The 23,440-nt window shown below is 38.3% G+C and overlaps 1 protein-coding gene and 1 long non-coding RNA gene across 3 annotated transcripts in view; one reads left to right on the plus strand and one right to left on the minus strand.

Annotated features, from left to right (window-relative positions):
- Positions 1–13,920: 13,920 nt before the first annotated feature.
- Positions 13,921–23,440, minus strand: part of LOC105609232 (uncharacterized) — a 132,060-nt gene continuing 122,540 nt past the window's right edge. Inside the window, exon 8 of the long non-coding RNA XR_006060011.2 lies at positions 13,921–14,597. This is a non-coding gene — a long non-coding RNA (uncharacterized LOC105609232). The remainder of the gene's footprint in view (positions 14,598–23,440) is intronic.
- The window catches only part of LOC101116002 (calcium-activated chloride channel regulator 1-like), a 30,366-nt gene continuing 29,063 nt past the window's right edge, over positions 22,138–23,440 (plus strand). Inside the window, exon 1 of one of the 2 annotated variants that reach the window (XM_004002159.5) lies at positions 22,138–22,364. The gene's annotated coding sequence lies outside the window, so the exon portion shown is untranslated. The remainder of the gene's footprint in view (positions 22,365–23,440) is intronic. The other variant, XM_042250662.2, reaches the window with a different exon arrangement.

The following is a 23,440-nucleotide window of genomic DNA, read 5'->3' on the forward strand; positions in this document are numbered from 1 at the left end:
GCATATCTGACAAGAGTAATCAAATATGGATATAAAACTGAACAGTTTGTTAAACTCTTTACTAAATGTAAAAATTGTGAAGTGCTTTTGAGTGAGGTTAGTCCCACTGGAATCTTACAGGGGCTTACATGGCACAGAAACAAACTCTTTACTATGTAAACATAATTTTCTAATGTTTTTTATATGAAAGTCTAACAATATCATAGCTTCTTTCATCATTTCTGTTGATTCTTGCTCAAATTATCCCATATCTTTTTTTTGTTTTCTTATCACTCTAGTCTCTTCATACCTGAATGGACTTGAATGGTTTTACTGTATTTTTTAAGTTTCTACTTGTTTGAGAAATTCTTAGTTTCTTCTTCTATTTCTTCTTCTCTATTCTAAATAAAAATATTGATGGATATAGATTCCTAGGTTGCAGGGTTTTCCCTTTCAGGACATTGAGCATATCATTCCCTTCTGGCCTGCAAATTTTCTGCAGAAAAATCAGCTAATATCCCTACAGCAGTTCACTTATAACTGACTCTTCTCTTTTTGCCTTTAGAATCCGTCTTGCTATCTTTAAGTTCTGCCATTTTAATTATATGTAGTGATGTGATTGGGTTCATCTTATTTGGGATCCTCTGTGCTTCCTATACCTGGATATGTTTCTTTCTTTAGGTTTGAAAATTTTTCAGCCATAATTTCTTCAAATATCTTTTTGATTCCCTGTCCTCTTTCTTCCCCTTCTGAAATCCCTATTATTTACAGGTTGGCAAGCTTCATAGCTTCATAGTGTCATAGCAGCCATCAGTTCTGGTCTCTCTTTACCCTGTTTGTCAGCAAGCCAGCACCCGTACACTTGTCTCAAGCAAAGCTCAGGCCACTCCAGCTCCCTATCTGGCCAGGGACCTTCCAGGCAGTGAAAGGGGTTCCCAGAATGAAGGAACCTTTCCTCTTTCAAAGCTCCCTTCCAGGGGAGCAGATCCATCCTGATTCTTTTTTTTTTTTCTTTTCATATTACCTGGTTACATTGGGGATCTTCCTTGAAGCTTTTTGTTGTACCAGCTTTCATCTGGTACTTTGTGATAACTGTTAATGCAGATTTATTTTTGATGTGTTTGTCGGGGCGGGGGGAGGTGAGATACACAATCATTCTACTCTGCAATCCTAATCTTTGCCCCCTTCAGTCATATCTTCCTAACTCTTCCCTGAATCCAAATTCACCTCTCTTCCTTCTTTGAACACAAATAATATATTTAGATATGCAACAAAGAGAGAGACAGACAGCCAGACAGACAGGCAGACCAATACACATGTTAGAATTCAGAGAGTGATGGATCCAAAAACGTCTAAAGGAATTAAATTTCAGAGGGAAAATTATTCATAGGAGCACTGGCACAGGATAGGGTCTATGTCAGGCAGAGGTCTATGCTGCAGTAAGAAGCTAGTAGTGCCTTTAAGAACCACACATGCTGGTGTGATAGACTGTAATCTGTATGAGTCCCAAATACAGAAATAATTCTTCATTCCTCTACCAATTCTGTTCCATGGGACTTCTGTGGAGACTGCAACAGAACAAGAGGCTGGTGGCTGCCCTTAACAGCAGAAAGTCTCATGATGCTTAGACCCCAAAATCCTTTTTAGAGGGAAACTCCTGTAATACACACAGAATAGATCTGATTCTCAAGATATTTGAAACTACATGTGAATTCTAATTACCCCAAACTACAACCCATTCCTGACTCAGGTGGACTTCTTACAAAACAAAGGGCATGACTTTTTTGGGAGAAAGCAATACTTAACCCAATCTCTAGAGTACTTTCAAGCACAATGTCAAGAATATAATAAGAAAAAATGGTACGCTGTGCAAAGAATCAGAAAAATATGAACCATGGACTTCCCTGGTGGTATGGCTAGAATCTGCTTGTGAATGCAGGGGACATGGTTTCAATCTCTGATCTGGGAAGATCCCACATCCTGCAAAGCACCTGTCCCTGTGCTACAACTGCTGAAGTTTGCATGCTCTAGAACTTATGCTCCACAACAAGAGAAGCCACAGCTATAAGTCCATGCACTGCAACTAAAAGCAGTCCCCACTCGTTGCAAGTAGAGAAAGCCCATACACAGCACTGCAGATCCAGCACAACCAAACAAATAAATAAATACAAATACAAAAAAAAAAGAAAACACAAATGTTCATATGAAATAAAAAATGAACCATAACTTTAGAGAAAATTTAAATATGCTAAAGAAATGAATGAAAGAGTAGAATTTCAACAAATAAGTGGAATCCCTAAAACATCTCTCAAAGCACAGCCTACTTTTCATAAATGGAGTTAAAAAAAAAAAAAACAGAAGAGGTCGAAGCTTGGTTTCAAACTATATACTCTCTGCTCAGTCCAAGACTTGACAATGTCAGGAAACAATCCTTAAGAAAGGATGCTAGCTACAGTGATCATGATGACGCTCGCCTCGAGTGACACTGAGAAATATCAATAACCTCAGATATACAGATGACACAACCCTTATGGCAGAAAGCAAAGACAAACTAAAGAGGCTCTTGATGAAGGTGAAAGAGGAGAGTGAAAAAGCTGCCTTAAAACACAACATTCAAAAAACCAAGATCATGGCATCTGGACCCATCACTTCATGGCAAATAGATGGGGGAACAATGGAAACAGTTAAAGACTTTATGTTCTTGAGCTCCAAAATCACTGCAGACAGTGACTGCAGCCATGAAATTAAAAGACTCTTGATCCTTGGAAAAATAGCTATGACAAACATAGACACTGTATTAAAAAACAGAGACATCACTTTGCCAACACAGCTCTATATTGTCAAAGCTATAGTTTTTCCAGTAGTCATGTGTGGATGTGAGAATTGGATCATAAAAAAAAAAAAAAAAGCTGGATGCTAAAGAATTGATGCTTTTGAACTGTGGTACTGGAAACCAAAACAAAATAAGAGTTTAAAATAAAGAATATTATGAGAGACAAAGAAGGACACTATATAATGATCAAGGGATCAATCCAACAAGAAGACATAAAAATTGTAAATATTTATGCACCCAACATAGGAGCACATTAATACATAAGGCAAACAGTAACAGGCATAAGAGGGGGAGTCAAAGTGCCATAATAATAGGGGACTTTAACATCCCATTTACACCAATGGACAGATCATCAAAATAGACAATCAATAAGAAAACACAAACCTTAAATGAAACATTAGACCAAATGGACCTAATAGATATCTTCCGGACTTTCCATACAAATGCATTAGAATACATTTTCTTCTCAAGTGCACATGTAACATTCTCCAGGATAGGCCACATCTTGGGCCACAAATCAAGCCTCAGTAAACTAAAATACTGATATCATATCAAGTATCTTCTCTGACCACAACACTATGAGACTAGACATCAATTACAGGGGAAAAAACTGTAACAAAAATTCATGGAGATTAAACAATACATTACTAAAGAAAAAAGAGGTTACTGAAGAAATAAGAAGGGAAATCAAAAGATTCCTAGAAACAAATGACAACAAAAACATGGTAACCCAAAACCTATGGGATTCAGCAAAAGCAATTCTAAGACGGAAGTTTATAGCAATACAATCCTACCTCAAGAAACAAGAAAAGCATCAAATAGACAACTGAACTCTGCATTTAAAGCAGCTGAGAAAAGAACAACAACAACAACAACAACAACAACAACAAAAAACCAAAGTCAACAGAAGGAAATAAAGATCAGAGCAGAAATAAATGAAAAAGGAAGGAAACAATAGCAAAGACTAATGAAACTAAAAGGTGGTTCTTTAAGAGATAAACAAAATTGACACAGGATCATGAAATAATACTATGAGCAACTATATGCTTATAAAATGGATAACATAGAGGAAATGGACAGATTCTTAGAAAACTTCAATCTCACAAGACTGAACCAAGAAGAAACAGAAATTATGAACAAGTCAATTACAAACACTGAAATCGAAACTGTGATCAAAAATCTCCCAAAAAACAAAAGCCTAGGGCCAGATAGGGAATTCTATCAAACATTTAGGTAAGAGCTAATGCCTATTTATCTGAAACTCTTCCAAAAAAATGCAGAGGATGGAACACTTCCAAACTCATTCAACCAGGCCACAGTCACCCTGATACCAAAACCAGGCAAAGACAACACACACAAAATAAAATTACAGGCCCATATCACTGATGAACATCGATGCAAAAATCCTTAACAAAATCCTAGCAAATAGAATTCAACAACACATTAAAAAACGCATACACCATGATCAAGTCGGGTTTATTCCAGAGATGCAAGGATTCTTCAGTATACACAAATCAATCAATGTGATACACCATATTAACAAACTGAAAGATGAAAACCATATGCTCATCTCAATAGATAAAGAAAAAGCCTTAGATCAAATTCAACACCCATTTATGATACAAATTCTTCAAAAAATGTACATAGAAGGAACCTACTTCAACATAGTAAAGGCAATATATAATAAGCCCACAGCAAACATTATTCTCAATGGTGAAAAACTGAAAGCAATCCCTCTAAGATTAGGAACAAGACAAGGGTATCCACTCTCACCACTATTATTCAGCATAGTTTTGGAAGTCTTAGCTATGGCAATCAGAGAAGAAACAGAAATAAAAGGAACCCTGATGGAAAGAAGAAGTAAAACTCTATTTGCAGATGATGTGATACTATACACAGAAAACCCAAAAGAATTATCAAAGAATCACTAGACCTGATCAGTGAATTTAGCAAATTCTCAGGACAAGGTTAGTACACAGAAATCACTTGCATTCCTCTATATTAACAATGAAAAATCAGATAGAAAAATTAAGGAATCAATCCCATTCAGGATTGCAACAACAACAAAAACATTTAGGAATAAACCTTCCTAAGGAGACAAAAGAACTGTATACCTAAAATTATAAGACACTGATGAAAGGCATCAGACTTTTGGAGGGCAAAAACCAAATCTTCTGTGCACCAGAAACCAGGAGAAAGGAGCAGTGTCCCCACAAGAGACTGAGCCAGACTTGCCTGTGAGTGTCCAGGAGTCTCCAGCAGGGGCGTGAGTTGACAGTGGCCTGCTGAGGGGTCAGGGGACTGAATACAACAGTGCGTGCACAAGTCCTTTTAAAGGAGGTCACCATTACCATCACTACCCCTACAGTAGTTTGGCCTCAGGTCAAACAAAAAGGAGGTAAACACAGCCCTCCTCCTCAACAGAAAAACTGGATTAAGGATTTTACTGATCATGGCCCCACTCATCAGAATAAGATCCAGTTTCCCTCACAGTAAGTCTCTCCCATCAAGAAGCTTGCATAAGTGTCTTATCCTTATCCATCAGTGGGCAGACAGAATGAAAACCACAATCACAGAAAAGTAACCAAACTGGTCACATGGACCACAGCCTTCTCTAATTCAAAGAAACTATGAGCCATGCCATGTATGGCCACCCAAGACAGACAGGTCATAGTGGAGAGTTCTGACAAATGCGGTTCCCTGGAGAAGGGAATGGCAACCATTTCAGTATTCTTGCCTTGCAAACCCCATTAACAGTACGAAAAGGCAAAGAGATACGACACGGAGGTGCCTAATATGCTGCTGGAGAAGAGTGGAGAAATACCTCCAGAAAGAGTGAAGAGACAGAGCCAAAATGGAAACAACTCCCAGTTGTAGATCTGACGGTAGGTGGGAGCAATCCAATGCTATAAAAAACAATATTGCATAGGAACCTGGAAAGTTAGGTCCATGAATCAAGGTAAACTGGAAGTGGTCAAACAGGACATGGCAAGAGTGAACATTGGCATTTTAGGAATCAGTGAACTAAAATGGACTGGAATGGGTGAAATTAATTCAGATGACCATTATATCTACTACTGTGGCAAGAATCCCTTACAAGAAATGGAGTAGCCCTAATAATCAATAAAAAAGAGTGTGAAATGCAGTACTTGGGAGCAATCCCCAAAATGAAACAATGATTTTGTTCATTTCCAAGGCAAACCATTCAATATCACAGCAATCCAAGTCTATGCCCCAACCATTAATGCTGAAGAAGCTAAAGTTGAACAGTTCTATGATGACCTACAGGACCTTCCAGAATGAACATCAGAGAAAGACGTCTTTTTCATTATAGGGCACTGGAATGCAAAAATAGGAAGGCAAGAGATACCTGGAGTAACAGGCAAGTTTGGCCTTGGAGTACAAAGTGAAGCAGGGCAAAGGCTAACAGAGTTTCACCAAGAGAACACACTGGTCATAGCAAACACCCTCTTCCAACAACATAAGAGAAGACTACACATGGACATTACCAGATGGTCAATACCAAAATCAGATTGACTATATTCTTTGCAGTCGAAGATGGAAAAGCTCTATACAGTCAGCAACAACAAGACTATGGCTCAGATCACAAATTCCTTATTGCAAAATTCAGACTTAAATTGAAGAAATTAAGGAAAACCACTAGACCATTCAGATATGACCTACATCAAATCCCTTATGATTATACAATGGAAGACATATAGATGACTAAAAAATGAAAAGATGCTCAATGTCGCTCATTATTAGAGAAATGCAGATCAAAACTACAGTGAGATACCACCTCACCAGTCAGAATGGCCATCATCAAAAAGTCTGCAAATAATTAATACTGGAGAGGGTGCAGAGAAAAGGGAACCTTCTTGCATTTCTGGTGGGAATGTAAATTGATACAGACACTATGGAAGACAGTATGGAGATTCCTTTAAAAACTAGGGTAAAACTACTATGTGAAGTTGCTCAGTCTTGTCCGACTCTTTGCAACCCCGTGGACTATAGCCCACCAGGCTCCTCTGTCCATGGGATTCTCCAGGCAAGAATCCTGGAGTGGGTTGCCATTTCCTTCTCCAGGGGATCTTCCCAACCCAGGGATCGAACCCAGGTCTCCTGCATTGCAGACAGACGCTTTAACCTCTGAGCCATCAGAGAAGCCCCAAAACTACTATATGACCCACCAATCCTACTACTAGGCATATATCCTGAGGAAGCCATTACTGAAAAAGACACATGTATATCAGTGTTCACTGCAGCACTATTTACAATAGCTAGAACATGGAAGCAACCCAGATGTCCATCGACAGATGAATTAATAAAGAAGCTGTGGTACATCTATACAGTGGAGTATTACTCAGCCATAAAAAAGGAATGCATTTGAGTTAGTTCTAATGAAGTAGACAAACCTAGAGCCTGTTATACAGAGTGAAGTAATCCAGAAAGAGAAAATAAATTGTATACTAACACATACATATGGAATCTAGAAAGATGGTACTGATGAATTTATTTGCAAGGCAGCAGTGGAAAAACAGACATAGAGAACAGACTGATGGACACAGTGGGAGGGGAGGAGGGAGAGGGTGAGATGTATGGAAAGAGTAACATGGAAACTTACAATACCATATGTAAAATAGATGGCCATGGGCTTTTGCTGTATGAGTCAGGGAACTCAAACAGGGGCTCTGTAACAATCTCAAAGGGAGAGACGCAGAGGGAGATGGGAGGGAGTTTCGGGAGGGAGGGAACACGGATGCACCTATGGCTGATTCTTGTTGATGTGACTGAAAACAACAAAATTATGTAAAGCAATTATCTTTCAATTAAAAATAAATAATTTTTTAAATGTTCCAAACAAGATAGATAAAGTATACTCTGAAATACATCACAGTGAAGGGGCATAATATTAAATAGAGACAAAAAACAGAATGCTTCCTAAAATAACAATTAGACTAACTGGTAACTTCTTAACTGCAAAAATGGGAGGCAGAAGATAGTTAAATTTTTCATTATGCTAAGAGAAAATAATTATCAAACTAGAATACTATACACAGGGGAAATAGTTTTAGGAATGAGGAAGAAGTAAAGATATTTCAGGAAAACAAAAACTGAGGAAAAAAATGATAAAGGATATACTGAAGAGTAAGGAAAGTGACCCTAGATAGATCTGAGAAATAAAAAGGAATTAAGAACAAAATTAGCCAAAATACAAGTAAATACAAACAAAGATTACTTACACAACAAAAATTAACTCTTATTTAGACATGCGGGGACTTCCCTGATGGTGGTCCACTGGTTAAGAATCTGCCTGCCAATGCAGGGGACATGGATTCAATCCCTGAACCAAAGGTTCCACATGCCGTGGGAACTATGTACACTATGCCTTATGGACAACAACTACTGAACCCACACACCCTAGAACCTCTGCTCTGCAATGATAGAGTCCACCACAATGAACACCACAGTAAACAAACAGAAATAGAGCATATAACTTTAAAACTATTGGAAGAGAATAAATGGCAAGAGAACTGCCTGATGGTCATAAGCCCAGTCTGTTAGCTTAGCAAGTTAAAGCTGACCACAAGAAAAACTGCTCCTGCAGATTTTATTTGTATATAGAACAATTAGTATCACACAGAGAATATTTTATGGTTGGAAACGATGGACCTTAAACTCAGATAAAATATGTTTAGCATATGTATTACTAGAGTTGATATCAGAAAATAATGTTACTTCCAGCATGAATGTACCAGTAATATTTTAAAACCTATTCAAATCTTATGACTTCCAAACAGGGAGTTCTCTTCATAGACCAAGATCCACACTTGAGTTCTTAGCTTTATTGTATGGAATCGACCTGTAGTACTATTTATTATTATAATAAATGGGCACCCCATTTATTAGCCCATATAACAATGCTTTCTATTTGAATAGAATTTTGTATATACAAACAGTACTCACATTTGCATTCAATTTCCATGAAAAGTCTTAGAGGTAGATCTAAATTTATGTTATAAACGAGGAACTAGAGGCTTATACAAATTGACATAGTGTATAGAAAGTAAATTAGTAGCATATACAAACCTCAAATACTGGTCTCCCAGATGCCTATTTGTTGTTGTTGTTCAGTAGCCAAGTCATGTCCAACTCTGCGACCTCAGGGACTGCAGCTTGCCAGGCTTCCCTTTCCTTCACTGTCTCCTGGAGTTTGTTCAAACTCATGTCCATTGAGTCAGTGATGCCATCCAACCATCTCATCCTCTGTCGCCCCCTTCTCCTCCTGCCCTTGGTCTTTCCCAGCACCAGGGTCTTTTCCAGTGAGTTGGCTCTTTGCATCAGGTAGCCAAAGTATTGAAGCTTCAGCTTCTGCATCAGTCCATCCAATGCATAGTCAGGACTGATTTCTTTAGGATTGACTGGTTTGATCTCCTTGCAGTTTAAAGGACTCTCAAGAGTCTTCTCCAGCACCACAGTTCAAAAGCATCAATTCTTCAATGGTCAGCCTTCTTTATGACCCAACTCTCACATCCTACATGACTACTGGAAAAACTACTGCTTTCACTATATGGACCTTTGTCGGCAAAGAGATGTCTCTGCTTTTTAATATGCTGTCTAGCTTTGTCATAGCTTTTCTTCCAAGGAAGAAGTGAAGTGAAGCGAAGTGAAGTCGCTCAGTCATGTCCGACTCTTTGCGACCCCATGGACTGTAGCCTACCAGGCTTCTCCGTCCATGGGATTCTCCAGGCAAGAGTACTGGAGTGGGTTACCGTTTCCTTCTCCCGGGGATCTTCCCAACCCAGGGATCGAACCCAGGTCTCCCACATTGGAGGCAGACGCTTTAACCTCTGAGCCACCAGGGAAGCCCAGGGATGCTTCCAAGGAGGAAGAATCTTTTAATTTCATTTCTGCAGTCACCATTCACAGTGATTTCAAAGCCCAAGAAAATAAAATCTGCCACTGTTTCCACTTTTTCCCCATCTATTTGCCACAAAGTGATGGGACCGGATGCCATGATCTTTGGTTTTTTAATGCTGAATTTTAAGCCAGGTTTTTCACTCTCCTCTTTTACCCTCATCAAGAGGCTCTTTATTTTTTTTAATATAAATTTATTTATCTTAATTGGAGGTTAATTACTTTACAATATTGTATTGGTTTTGCCATACATCAACATGAATCCACCACAGGTATACACATGTTCCCCATCCTGAACCCTCCTCCCTTCTCCCTCCTCGTACCATCCCTCTGGGTAGTTCCTCTTCATTTTCTGCCATTAGAGTGGTATCATCTCCGTACCTGAGGTTGTTGATATTTCTTATGGAAATCTTGATTTCAGCTTATGATTCCATCTTGCTTCCAGCCTGGCATTTCTCACGATGCACTCTGCATATAAGCAGGGTGATAATATATAGCCTTGACCTACTCTTTTTTCAATTTTGAACCAGTCTGTTGTTCATGTCTGGTTCTAACAGTTGCTTCTTGACCTGCATACGTTACAGATTTCTCAAGAGACAAGTAAGCTGGTCTGGTATTCCCATCTGTTTAACAATTTTCCACAGTTTGTTGTGATCTAAGCAGTCAAAGGCTTTAGCATAGCCAATGATGTAGAGGCAGATGTTTTTTGGAATTCCTTCACTTTCTCTATGATCAAGTGGATGTTGGCTATTTGATCTCTGGTTTCTCTGCCTTTTCTAAACCCAGGTTGTACCTCTGCAAGTTCTTGGTTCACATTCTGCTGAAGCCTAGCTTGAAGGATTTTAACTATTACCTTGCTAGTATGTGAAATGAGTGCAATTGTCTGGCAGTTTGAACATTCATTTGGTGCTGCCCTTCTTTGGGATTAGAATGCAAACTGACCTTTTCCAGTCCTGTGGCCACTGCTGAGTTTTCCAAATTTGCTGGTATATTGAGTGAAGCACTTTAACAGCATCATCTTTTAGAATTTGAAAAGGCTCAGCTGGAATTCCATCACCTCCACTAGCTTTGTTCATAGTAATGCTTCCTAAGGCCCACTTGACATCACACTCCAGGATATCTAGTACCCAGGATGGTGAGTAACTGCACCATCATGGTTAAACCAGTCATTAAGATCTTTTTTGTACAGTTCTTCTGCGTACTCTTGCCACCTCTTAATCTCTTCTGCCTCTGTTAGGTCCTTGCCATTCCTGTCCTTTTTGTTGCCCATCTTTGCATGAAATGTTCCCTTGGTACCTCTAATTTTATTGAAGAGGTCTCTAGTCTTTCCCATTCTGTTGTTTTCCTCCATTTCTTTGCATTGTTCACATTGCAATAATAAATAAGCAGGTCTTTTTATTTCTCCTTTCTGTTCCCTAGAACTCTGCATTCAGTTGCGTAATCTCAAAAATGACAGAATGATCTCAGTTCATTTCCAAGGCAAACCATTCAACACCACAGTAATCAAAGTCTATGCCAACCACTATGCCAAAGAAGTTGTAGGTCTATAAAGACCTACAAGACCTCTTAGAACTAACACCAAAACAAGATGTCCTCTGGGGATTGGAATGCAAAATAGGAAGTCAAGAGATACCTGGAGTAACAGATAAGTTTGGCCTTGGAATACAAAATGAAGCTGGGCAAAGGCTAAGAGTTTTGCCAAGAGAACACACTGGTCATAGCAAATACCCTTGATGCCTATGGAATACTTCAAAAATATTTCCAAGTGCCACTTTACTAAATTTCTTTTGCAAAAGAAGTTTAATCAGAATGTATTACAAAATATTTAATTTTCAAAATGATTTTTTTGCTATATTATAAATTGTCTTCTCAACCCATTATGCCAATATTTTAGTGTATATGTCTATGTATGTATGTATATAAGTATCAAACTACTTAAATGAGCAAGGAAGTAGCAAATATTGATTACTGATAGACAACTATGATTAGGTGATCTAATACTGTATCAGTTCCTTGGTTCTCCTCTTCTTTCAAATTTTTTAAACTATTCTTCACATGTTATCCATAAGTTTAACAAATATAACATCAATAAAAAATCTTTCTTGGTTGTTAAAGCAAGAATAGCTAAAATGTAAGCCAATTATGTCTTCTTAGAAACAGTTTATTGTTTATTAATAAGGCTTCTTGAGTACTTTAATGAAAAGATACTATTAAAATCACATATTTATTAGTTGGTATTTAAATTTTATGTGATACTGATTTTACCGAAATTTTATAAATGTTTTCAAACATGCACTGATTTAGAAAATATCACAAATCAAGTAAATTGATACTCTTATTATCACTTTGTATATCTTATATTTTGAATTGATCTTTTACATTTGCATGATTTTTAATATCATGCTCTGATGACTTGGAAAATACTGATGCAGTGAGTTAGGCAAATCTTATAAATGTTCACATATTTCATTATATAATATCAAAAACTCACATCAATTAATACCACCCACTACCAACATTATGAGAAAAGTCTTTAAACTATTTGCAATAACAGATATGTTTTCCAAATTCTAATTTTTAAAAGCTCAAATTTTATCACTGTCAACAAATATTGTTGGTTGTATTCTTCTGCATGACATTTTGAGAAAGTATTTGCCAAATATGTGTGTCTGTATAACCACAGTTTGTCAAGGAAGAAGTGGTGTTTATGAAAACCTTGCACATTTTGTCCAAGTAGTTTTCCTAGAGTACAAACATCAGCTTTGCCATGTAGCAGAAGTGCTATACCATCACAAAGAATATAAAAAAGTGTGTTCAAGGTTAGAAATTTAATACAATTAACTTTTACTGCTTCATCAATTCCACTCTTAAGTGAAAGAGGCATTATTTTATACTGCAAGTATACAGCAGTAAATAATTCAATGATTTTAAGTACAGGTTGGTGTCTCTACTTATATTTCTGCTAAGCTTCCAGCAGTTTTATCCTCTACACCCTCTGCATTATCAATGTTAACAAGTTTATAAAATACAAATACTATAACTTCTTAGTATCATCATCAAAACAGTTTTGATCTTTTACATCCTCTGAAAGGGTCTTGGACCTTTCAGTTCAGTTCAGTTCAGTTCAGTTCTGTCCAGTCACTCAGTTGTGTCTGACTCTTTGTGACCCCATGAATCGCAGCACGCCAGGTCTCCCTGTTCATCACTAACTCCTGGAGTTCACTCAGACTCACACCCATTGAGTTAGTGATGCCATCCAGCCATCTCATGCTCTGTCGTCCCCTTCTCCTCCTGCCCCCAATCCTTCCCAGCATCAGAGTCTTTTCCAATGAGTCAACTCTTCTCATGAGGTGGCCAAAGTACTGGAGTTTCAGCTTTAGCATCATTCCTTCCAAAGAAATTCCAGGGTTGATCTCCTTCAGAATGGACTGGTTGGATCTCCTTGCAGTCCAAGGGACTCTCAAGAGTCTTCTCCAACACGACACTTCAAAAGCATCAATTCTTCGGCGCTCAGCCCTCTTCACAGTCCAACTCTCACATCCATACATGACCACAGGAAAAACCATAGCCTTGACTAGAAGGACCTTATTCGGCAAAGTAATGTCTCTGCTTTTGAATATGCTATCTAGGTTGGTCATCACTTTTCTTCCAAGGAGCAAGCGTCTTTTAATTTCATGGCTGCAATCACCATCTGCAGTGATTTTGGAGCCCCAAAAAATAAAGTCTGACACTGTTTCCTCTGTTTCCCCATCTATTTCCCATCAAGTGATGGGACCGGATGCCATGATCTTCGTTTTCTGAATGTTGAGCTTTAAGCCAACTTTTTCACTCTCCTTTTCACTTTCATCAAGAGGCTTTTGAGTTCCTCTTCACTTTCTACCATAAGGGTGGTGTCATCTGCATATCTGAGGTTATTGATATTTCTCCCAGCAATCTTGATTCCAGCTTGTGTTTCTTCCAGTCCAGCGTCTCTCATGATGTACTCTACAGAGAAGTTAAATAAGCAGGGTGACAATATACAGCCTTGACATACTCCTTTTCCTATTTGGAACCAGTCTGTTGTTCCATGTCCAGTTCTAACTGTTGCTTCCTGACCTGCATACAGATTTCTCAAGAGGCAGGTCAGGTGGTCTGTATTCCCATCTCTTGAAGAATTTTCCAGTTTATTGTGATCCACACAGTCAAAGGCTTTGGCATAGTCAATAAAGCAGAAATAGATGTTTTTCTGGAACTCTCTTGCTTTTTCGATGATTCAGCGGATGTTAGCAATTTGATCTCTGTTTCCTCTGCCTTTTCTAAAACCAGCTTGAACATCAGGAAGTTCACAGTTCATGGGTCTGCAAACCACACTTGAAGACTATGGGCTTAGATCAACCTGGATTTACCCCTGAGCTTGAGATAGGTGTGACCTTTATTCCAGTCATGTGAAAATTGAAAACATCTGAACAAAACTGAAATTCTATTAACTATAACATCTAAGAATGGTTGGACTGTAGCATAAGTGGGTGTGTGAGGTTGTGATGGTTCATAAATCTCTGAACCAGTGTACTGTACCCACAGGTGATGAAAGGTTGTTGTTGAACCATGAAAAGCCAGGATTCTTGGCCTCCGGAGGAGAATTCAATCCTGGGCCAGAGACGAGGCTTGATCGCTCAGAGCTTTTGTGTAATAAAATTTTATTAAAGTATAAAGGAGATCGAGAAAGCTTCTGACATAGGCATCAGAAGAGGGCAGAAAGAGTACCCTCCTGCTATTCTTCAGCTGGATGTTATATAGTCACTGCTGCTGCTGCTGCTGCTGCTAAGTCACTTCAGTCGTGTCCGAATCTGTGCGATTCCATAGATGGAAGCCAACCGGGCTCCCCCATCTGTTAATGAAAGAAAGGAATGTCTTAAAACTCAGAATGGCACCAGGCCCCTCATCCATAAGATGTATTTTGGGATAATCTTGGCAGCAGAGGAGTCATCCTGGGCCATAAAACCATAGCCTTAACTAGACAGACCTCTGTTTGCAAAGTAATGTCTCTGCTTTTGAATATACTACCTATGTTGGTCATAACTTTCCTTCCAAGGAGTAAGCGTCTTTTAATTTCATGGCTGCAATCACCATCTGCAGTGATTTTGGAGCCCCAAAAAATAAAGTCTGACACTGTTTCCACTGTTTCCCCATCTATTTCCCATGAAGTGATGGGACCAGATACCATGATCTTCGTTTTCTGAATGTTGAGCTTTAAGCCAACTTTTTCACTCTCCTCTTTCACTTTCATCAAGAGGCTTTTGAGTTCCTCTTCACTTTCTACCATAAGGGTGGTGTCATCTGCATATCTGAGGTTATTGACATTTCCCCTGGCAATCTTGATTCCAGCTTGTGCTTCTTCTGCATATAAGTTAAATAAGCAGGGTGACAATATACAGCCTTGACGTACTCCTTTTCCTATTTGGAACCAGTCTGTTGTTCCATGTCCAGTCCTAACTGTTGCTTCCTGACCTGCATACAGATTTCTCAAGAGGCAGGTCAGGTGGTCTGGTATTCCCATCTCTTGAAGAATTTTCCACAGTTTATTGTGATCCACACAGTCAAAGGCTTTGGCATAGTCAGTAAAGCAGAAATAGACATTTTTCTGTAAATTTGTATAAAGAAGAGGATAAAATATCGCTAGTTGTTTCCTCTTGCTGCTTAAGAGAGATAAAAAATGTCTGACACTTGCAGCCTATTTCCTCTGTTTGGAGACCCCTGGCCTTCCCGCCTGTTACCCTCTCAGTGAACTCTGTTAACATTTCCTTCTTTATATCTCACATTACAAAGAATGGCATTTGCTTTTAACTCATTTTATGTAACTCTTTCAAAGATAGTATATAAAAAAATTTTTTTGCAACACTACTGTGAGGCATCCAGAAAAATATCTTTCAGGAGAAGAGACAATAGGAAAAGAATAAAGACGTAAATTTTAATAAAGATCATTAAAAGAAGCTTTATTAGAGATTAAGTTTTTGTAATTTGATGACAATATGATTTTTTTCACCTCTTTTAACCATTACAATTTCAACTTAAGGATTGTTTATTGGAAAGGTTTTTTGTCCTCAAAATAACAAAAAAATGAATAATTAAATTCTGAAAGACTTTTACTTAACCTGAAATATTCATGACAAAAGAGTCTTTTGAAAATTCCATTATTCAATCTAAAATTCAAACAAGATAAAAATTCTGTTTATTTATAACAACTGGTCATAACAATCCACATTCACTTGGATCTTGTACTATCAAGTACTAGTTTGTAATATAAACAAAAAGAAACTGCTTTCAATCTAATTTTCTAGGAGATACTCTCTAATTCACCTTTTTGAAAAGCAGTATATGTTACATATACTTTAAAAACATACATTCTGAAACTGGATACATGCCTGTTCAGTCACTCAAGTTATATCCAGCTCTTTGCAAACCCACCAACTGTAGCCCATCAGGCTCCTCCGTCCATAGGATTTTCCTGGCAAGAATACTGAAGTGGGTTGTCATTTCCTTCTCCAGAGGATCTTACCAACCTAGGGATCAAACCTGTGTCTCTTGCACCTCCTGCACTGGCAGGCAGATTCTTTACCACTGATCCACTTGCGAATCCCGTAACTGGATGGTCTGAATTCAGATCCCAAATCTGCAAGTTCTTTAAAGGCAGCGCCTATGTTTTACTCATTTTTGTACTCTTAAAGAGCAAAACACTGAGCAGCCATTATGGAAAACAGGATGGACATTCATCAAAAATTTAAAAAACAGAACTACCAAATGATCAAGCAATTCCACTCCTGGATCTTTATCCAAAGAAAAGAAAAACATGAAATAGAAAAGATATATGCACCCCTATGTTCACCCCTATGTTCAGCATTTTTTACAATAGCCAAAATAGGGAAGCAACCTAAGAGCCGATTAATAAATGAATGGATAAAGAAGATGTGGTATAAACATGTAAAGTACTATTACTTAGTGATAAAAGAGAATGAAATCGTTCCATTTGTGACAACATGGATAGACCTAGAGGATATTATGCTAAGTGAAATAAGTCAGAGAAAGACTTTCATTTACATATGAAATAGAAAGAATGCAACAAACTAGTGAATATAACAAAAAAGAAACAGATTCACAGATACAGAGAACTAATAATTATCAACTGGATCAGGGAAGAAGGGTCAGACAAGAAAGGGTATGGGATTAAGAGACTATTGGGGAAATCATTACAGGCTTCAAAGGCAAAAACAGGCATTTGGCTGAACAGAGATCCTGAAAGGTGTTACATATTAAGCTGCTAACCAGAAATTGTGAAAGTAGGTCTTGGGAACCAACAGATAAGAAAATCAGTAAGTCACGAAGCTTCTTCAGCCTTGGGAATATGGCCAATTCCCAGGAAGGAGTGAACATGCTGAGACTTTCAACTAGAGATGGCAGCATTGAACATAACAGCCAAAGTTGCATATTTGCACTTAAGCTGATGATTATCAGCTTGTGGCTTGGAGATAAAATGTGTTAATATTTAGAAGATTTGTGTAACTCAGTGCTAATGCTCCAGGTAATAGGAAAATCTCTTCTTACTAAAAGATTAATATTCAGTTGCTTCTGGATAAATGTTGTTCAATGAATTGTAGATTTGGTATAGTCATTCTCATCAGGGGAGTTTCAGGTTCCCCTCTAGGCATCTGGTCCCATCACTTCATGGGAAATAGATGGGGAAACAGTGGAAACAGTGTCAGACTTTATTTTTTTGGGCTCCAAAATCACTGCAGATGGTGACTGCAGCCATGGAATTTAAAGACGCTTACTCCTTGGAAGGAAAGTTATGACCAACCTAGATAGCATATTAAAAAGCAGAGATATCACTTTGCTAACAAAGGTCCATCTAGTCAAGGCTATGGTTTTTCCAGTGGTCATGTATGGATGTAAGAGTTGGACTGTGAAGAAGGCTGAGCACCGAAGAATTGATGCTTTTGAAATGTGGTGTTGGAGAAGACTCTTGAGAGTCCCTTGGATTGCAAGGAGATCCAACCAGTCCATCCTAAAGGAGACCAGTCCTGGGTGTTCATTGGAAGGACTGATTTTGAGGCTGAGATTTTAATACTTTGGCCACCTCATGCGAAGAGTTGACTCATTGGAAAAGACCCTGAAGCTGGGAGGGATTGGGGGCAGGAGGAGAAGGGGACAACAGAGAATGAGATGGCTGGATGGCATCACCGACTTGATGCACATGAGTTTGGGTGAACTCCAGGAGTTGGTGATGGACAGGGAGGCCTGGCGTGCTGCAATTCATGGGGTCGCAAAGAGTTGGACACAACTGAGCGACTGAACTGAACTGATGGGTCTGTTATTCAAGATGTCGAGGACAGTATTCAAGTTAGTTCTCTGGTTTTTATAAGAGCCCTCATGAAGTTTAAGTAATTGCTATTTGAGCCACTCCTGAGGCCACAGGACTTGATTTGTACTCTATAACTGAACAAAGACTTACAAAAAGAATAATCTGTGCTGTTTCAACTGGTATTGGCATAAAGATACCTCCTGAACACTTTGGACTAATTAAAGAATTATCTAGTCTAGCCCTTAAAGGTATTTGTGTTTAAGGGGGAGTAAGTGACCCTGATTATCAGGGAGATATTAAAATAATTTTACAGCATGAAAGTAATGATTTGTTTATTAATAAACATGGTAGTCCATTTTTATTCTCCCCTACTGTATTGAAAAATTAAAAAAAAAAAAAAGAGAACCTCTCACTTTGTTAACTGTTCAAGAAGGTGGAGGAGTTGGATCCACAAATGAATGTAACTCAATTTTAGCTACAGTCTGAGTGAAGTAACCTAACGGTCCTCATACCTGCTGGTGTAACTGCACAGGGGAAGGATAGCACCATGTAAGAAATGATCCCTGGACAAGAAAGATGTAAATATATCCCATTAAATCATTGTTATTCTTGGGAATAGATTGTTTTTGAAAGTCTAACTGTAATGTGGATCACAAACCAAGCCTCAACCCCAGCATCTATGCTATGATCAAAGGGACACAAAAATGGAAACTTTAGATGGAGACATTCAACTTGTTATATTAAGATAACTTCACCTGCTCTGCAAACGAAGACTGTCCTGTTCTACCTGACTTTTTTGGACAAAACCTGTTTGTTCAGGGGTGGACACTAATAACCTGTGGACTCAAGCTTCTGTATGTTGTATGACTTCTTCTTCTCTTACAATTTTATTAAGCCCTCAAGGCTCTGAACTGAGAACTTCCAGATATACAGTCAGTTCAGTTCAGTCACTCAGTCGTGTCCAACTCTGCGATCCCATGGACTGCACCATGCCAGGCCTCCCTGTCCATCATCAACTCCAGGAGTTTACTCAAACTCATGTCCATTGAGTCGGTGATGCCATCCAACCATCTCATCCTCTGTCGTCACCTTCTCCTCCCGCCTTCAATCTCTCCCAGCATCAGGGTCTTTTCCAATGAGTCAGTTCTTCACATCAGGTGGTCAAAATATTGGAGCTTTGTGGTTTTAAAAAAGGCCAAACTGCCAACCAATTGCCAAAGTGCCAATTTAGAGACCAAATTGCCAACAGCCATTGGGTCACAGAGAAAGCAAGGGAATTCCAGAAAAACATCTACTTCTGCTTCATTGACTACGCTTAAGCCTTTGACTCTGTGAATCACAACAAACTGTAGAAATTCTTAAAGAGATGGGAATACCAGACCAACTTACCTGCCTTCTGGGAAACCTGTATGCAGGTCAAGAAGCAACAGTTAGAACTCGACATGGAACTACAGACTGGTTCCAAATAGGAAAAGGAGTTCGTCAAGGCTTTATGTTGTCAACCTGCCTATTTAATTTACATGCAGAGTTCATCATGTGAAATGCCGGGCTGGATGAAGCACAAGCTGGAATCAAAATTTTGGGGAGAAACATCAACAACCTCAGATATGCAGATGATACCACCCTAATGGAAGAAAATGAAGAGGAACTAAAGAGCCTCTTGATAAAGGTGAAATAGAAGAATGAAAAAGCTCGCCTAAAACTCAATATTCAAAAAACTAAGATCATGGCATCCAGTCCCATAACTTCATGGGAAATAGATGGGGAAAAAGTGAAAACAGTGGCATATTTTATTTTCCTGGGCTCCAAAATCATTGTGGGCAATGTCAGAAGCCACAAAATTAAAAGATGCTTTCCACTTGGAAGGAAAGCTATGACAAACTTGTGTGTGTGTGTTAAGTTGCTTCAGTTGTGTCTGATTCTGCGACCCTATGGACTGTAGCCCACCAGACTCCTCTGTCCATGGGATTCTCCAGGCAGGAATACTGGAGTGGGCTGCCATGCCCTCCTCCAGATCTTCCTGAACCAGGGATCAAACCTGCATCTCCTGAATCTCCTGAATTGGCAGGGGGTTCTTTACCACTAGTGCCACCTGGGAAGCCCATAACATGCTGTAGTATATCAGAAATTCCTTCCAACAATACTGTTGAACAACGAGTACAAAGTATTATGTGCTGTGCTTAGTTGCTCCATTGTGCCCAACTCTTTGCAACACCATAGACGGTAGCCTGTCTGGCTCTTCTGTCCATGGGGATTCTCAACGCAAGAATACTGGAGTGGGTCGCCATGTTCTCCTCCAGTGAACCTTCCCAATAAAGTATTATAAATTCCTGTAAAAATACTACTATTCTACATCTACACAATGGAAATATTACACAAAAGGTACCTTTAACAGAAGTTTTCTCATTAATATGGTTTAATAACTCACAGAGTAGTGAAAGAGGCACCTTGATGGATCTTGTTACTGTCTTAGATTCTCATCTGATGTTTTATTTCATTCATTTGTTAAGATTCCTCAATCATGTACCCAGGTAGGCCATCATTACCAGAAATTAATACTACAATTTAATATAACCTTTCCCATTCAATCTAAATGCAAATAAAATGAGCATGGTATGATATTCTATTAGGGACTACTGGCACTGTGATAGGCTTAGTGAATTCTATGAATGTAGAGACTTTAGCATCTAGATTATAACACACTGATAAAGATATAGCCCAAGCTTTAACTATTAATACTAAATGGATACCTACTACTTTCAAACCATATTAGCTCAGTTAAGATTATGATAAAAGTTTCTTACAATTGTTCAATGATTCATTAATAGATTAGATCAAACTGTACATATAATTTAAAAGTTTAAATGGACTATGTATTCTAATCAAGCATTGTATTACCTTGTTCAAAAGGATAAAGCCCAAGAAATACTAATGTCTACTAATGTATATGCTTAGAGAAAAATATTTAAAGAACGAATATCTAAAGATCATTATATATTAATCCCTGAAGGAAAAGCTAGACGTGAGAAAGCTTGGTGCATTGGGACTATATTGCATTATAATGTACCATTGCCTTTGGAAAAGAATTTTGGTTACCCCATTTCACAGAAAACTGTTTGGATTTCAGTAACCACACCCACTGATTAACAGACTGTGAGACAGCTGCCAAGGGACTACTTTGTGGCTAGACTTCTTATATCTGGGAATCCTGCTTATTAGAAAACTTGATCAAATGGACTATTTTTCCTCAATCTTATAAAATACTTCTTGAAGTCACTTTCCAATTTATTTGCGTTATAATCAATTATTTAAACACAACCTCTAATTATCAGCTAGAAGTTCCATTTTCAGGATGTTTAGCACATATAGATCATTTATATAAGAAAGGAACCACATACTATTGCTCTCCTGTAAAAGAACAATTGTTGTGGACTCAAATGTTAATTCCTACTTTATCTGTCCCCACTATTAGCTTACCATTAGAACTCCTACATAAAATCTTAGAAGAAGCAAAAGAATGACAGGTTTATAAAAAGAATTTATAAATAAGCATCACTGTACTTTATTAGAACATTTTATTGTTACTATTACTGTAGCTAACAAATTAATGGATGTAGGTATTAATGTCCAAAAGCATACTTCTCATTCTCAGTAGGACATTTTCTTTTCTCAGTCTCCCACTGAGCCAAATTGCTTTCTGCATTGTTTAACTCACTGTTGATAATCTTGATTGTACTGTTCTTATTAACCATATGGAAATGTTATCTATCTTAATGCATTAGGAAAACTGCTAAAGAGACCTTTCCTTATTCTTATGCTCTTCAGTCCAAACAATGCTGAGGCTGAACATTGGGGAAAGTAATAGAAGTAGTCTTGTTCAGACTTCAGAGGCAATGATAGGCCTTTGACTGAACAGAGACCCCAAGAAGAGTTACACAACAAGCTGCAAATCAGCAGAAATGGTGAAAGTAGTTTTGGGGAACTAACAGATACGGAAGGGAATAAGTCACAAGGAATGGAATGAGTCACGAAGTTTCCTGAGCCTTGAGAATCTGGCCAGCTCCCAGGGATCAGTGAACATTCTGAGACATGACTAGCGATACCAGCATTTAGCTTATTAGTCAGAACTGTATATTTACATGATGATTATCAGCTTGCAGTTTGGCAATAAAAGCAGGACTCCTTTGGACGGCACCTTGAAGTCTCACGTGTGGGTGGACACACTGCCTGAGACTTCTCAGTTGAGGACTCCAGAGTGCTATTCCAGGGTCTTCCAGCATTGCCTGAATCTGGATGTAGGTATGTCCCCAGTTTGGTGATGTATATATTTGTTTCTTGCTATACTACTTGTATTGGAGAAGGAAATGGCAACCCACTCCAGTGTTCTTGCCTGGAGAATCCCAGGGACGGGGGTGCCTGATAGGCTGCCGTCTATGGGGTCGCACAGAGTCAGACACGACTGAAGCGACTTAGCAGCAGCAGCATACTACTTGTGGATCTTCCAACTAGCACTCCAAACTGGATCTAGATGTAGAAGCTTTTCTAATTTGGTGATGTGTGTATGTATGTGTGTGTATATATATATATATATATTTAGACACACACACACACATTTCTTATGGCAATGTATATGTGTGTGTGTTAGTTGCTTGGTCATCTCTGACTCATTGCGATCCCATGGACTGGAGCCTGCCAGGTTCCATGAAATTCTCTAGGCAAGAATACTGGAGTGAGTTGCCATTCCCTTCTCCAGGAAACTTCCCAACTGAGGGATCGAACCCAGGTCTCCTGTATTGCAGGCATTTTCTTTACCATCTGAGCCACCAGGGAAGCCCCCTGGTGATGTACATATATATATATAATTATCTCTATATTATTTGTCCTCATACTGTAACATTACTAACATAATAACCTTCCTTATTTCCTGCTTATTTAAGAGTAGAGTGGTTATTTTACTGGTCAGTCCTCTGAACCTGAAAGTGTTTCAGCAGATCATAAGTCTTTTGGCAGAACAGAGATACAAATGACTATGTATAAAATAAATAAGCTACAAGGATATATATACACACATATATAACTATCTCTATATTACTTGTCCTCATACTGTAACTTACTACTAACATGATAACCTTCCTTATTTCTTGCTTAAAGTATAGAGTGGTTATTTTGCTGGTCAGTCCACTGGGCCTAAAAATGAAAGTGTTTCAGCAGACCATAAATCTTTTGGCAGAACAGAGATATAAACTTCTATGTACAAAATAAATAAGCTACAAGGATATATTGTACAATAAAGGGAATGCATAAAATATTTTATAACCATAAATGTAATATGCTATATATAAATGCTATATACCTAAAGCTTACATAATATTGTA

Source organism: Ovis aries, chromosome 1 (assembly GCF_016772045.2).
Source record: "Ovis aries strain OAR_USU_Benz2616 breed Rambouillet chromosome 1, ARS-UI_Ramb_v3.0, whole genome shotgun sequence".
Taxonomy (NCBI): domain Eukaryota; kingdom Metazoa; phylum Chordata; class Mammalia; order Artiodactyla; family Bovidae; genus Ovis; species Ovis aries.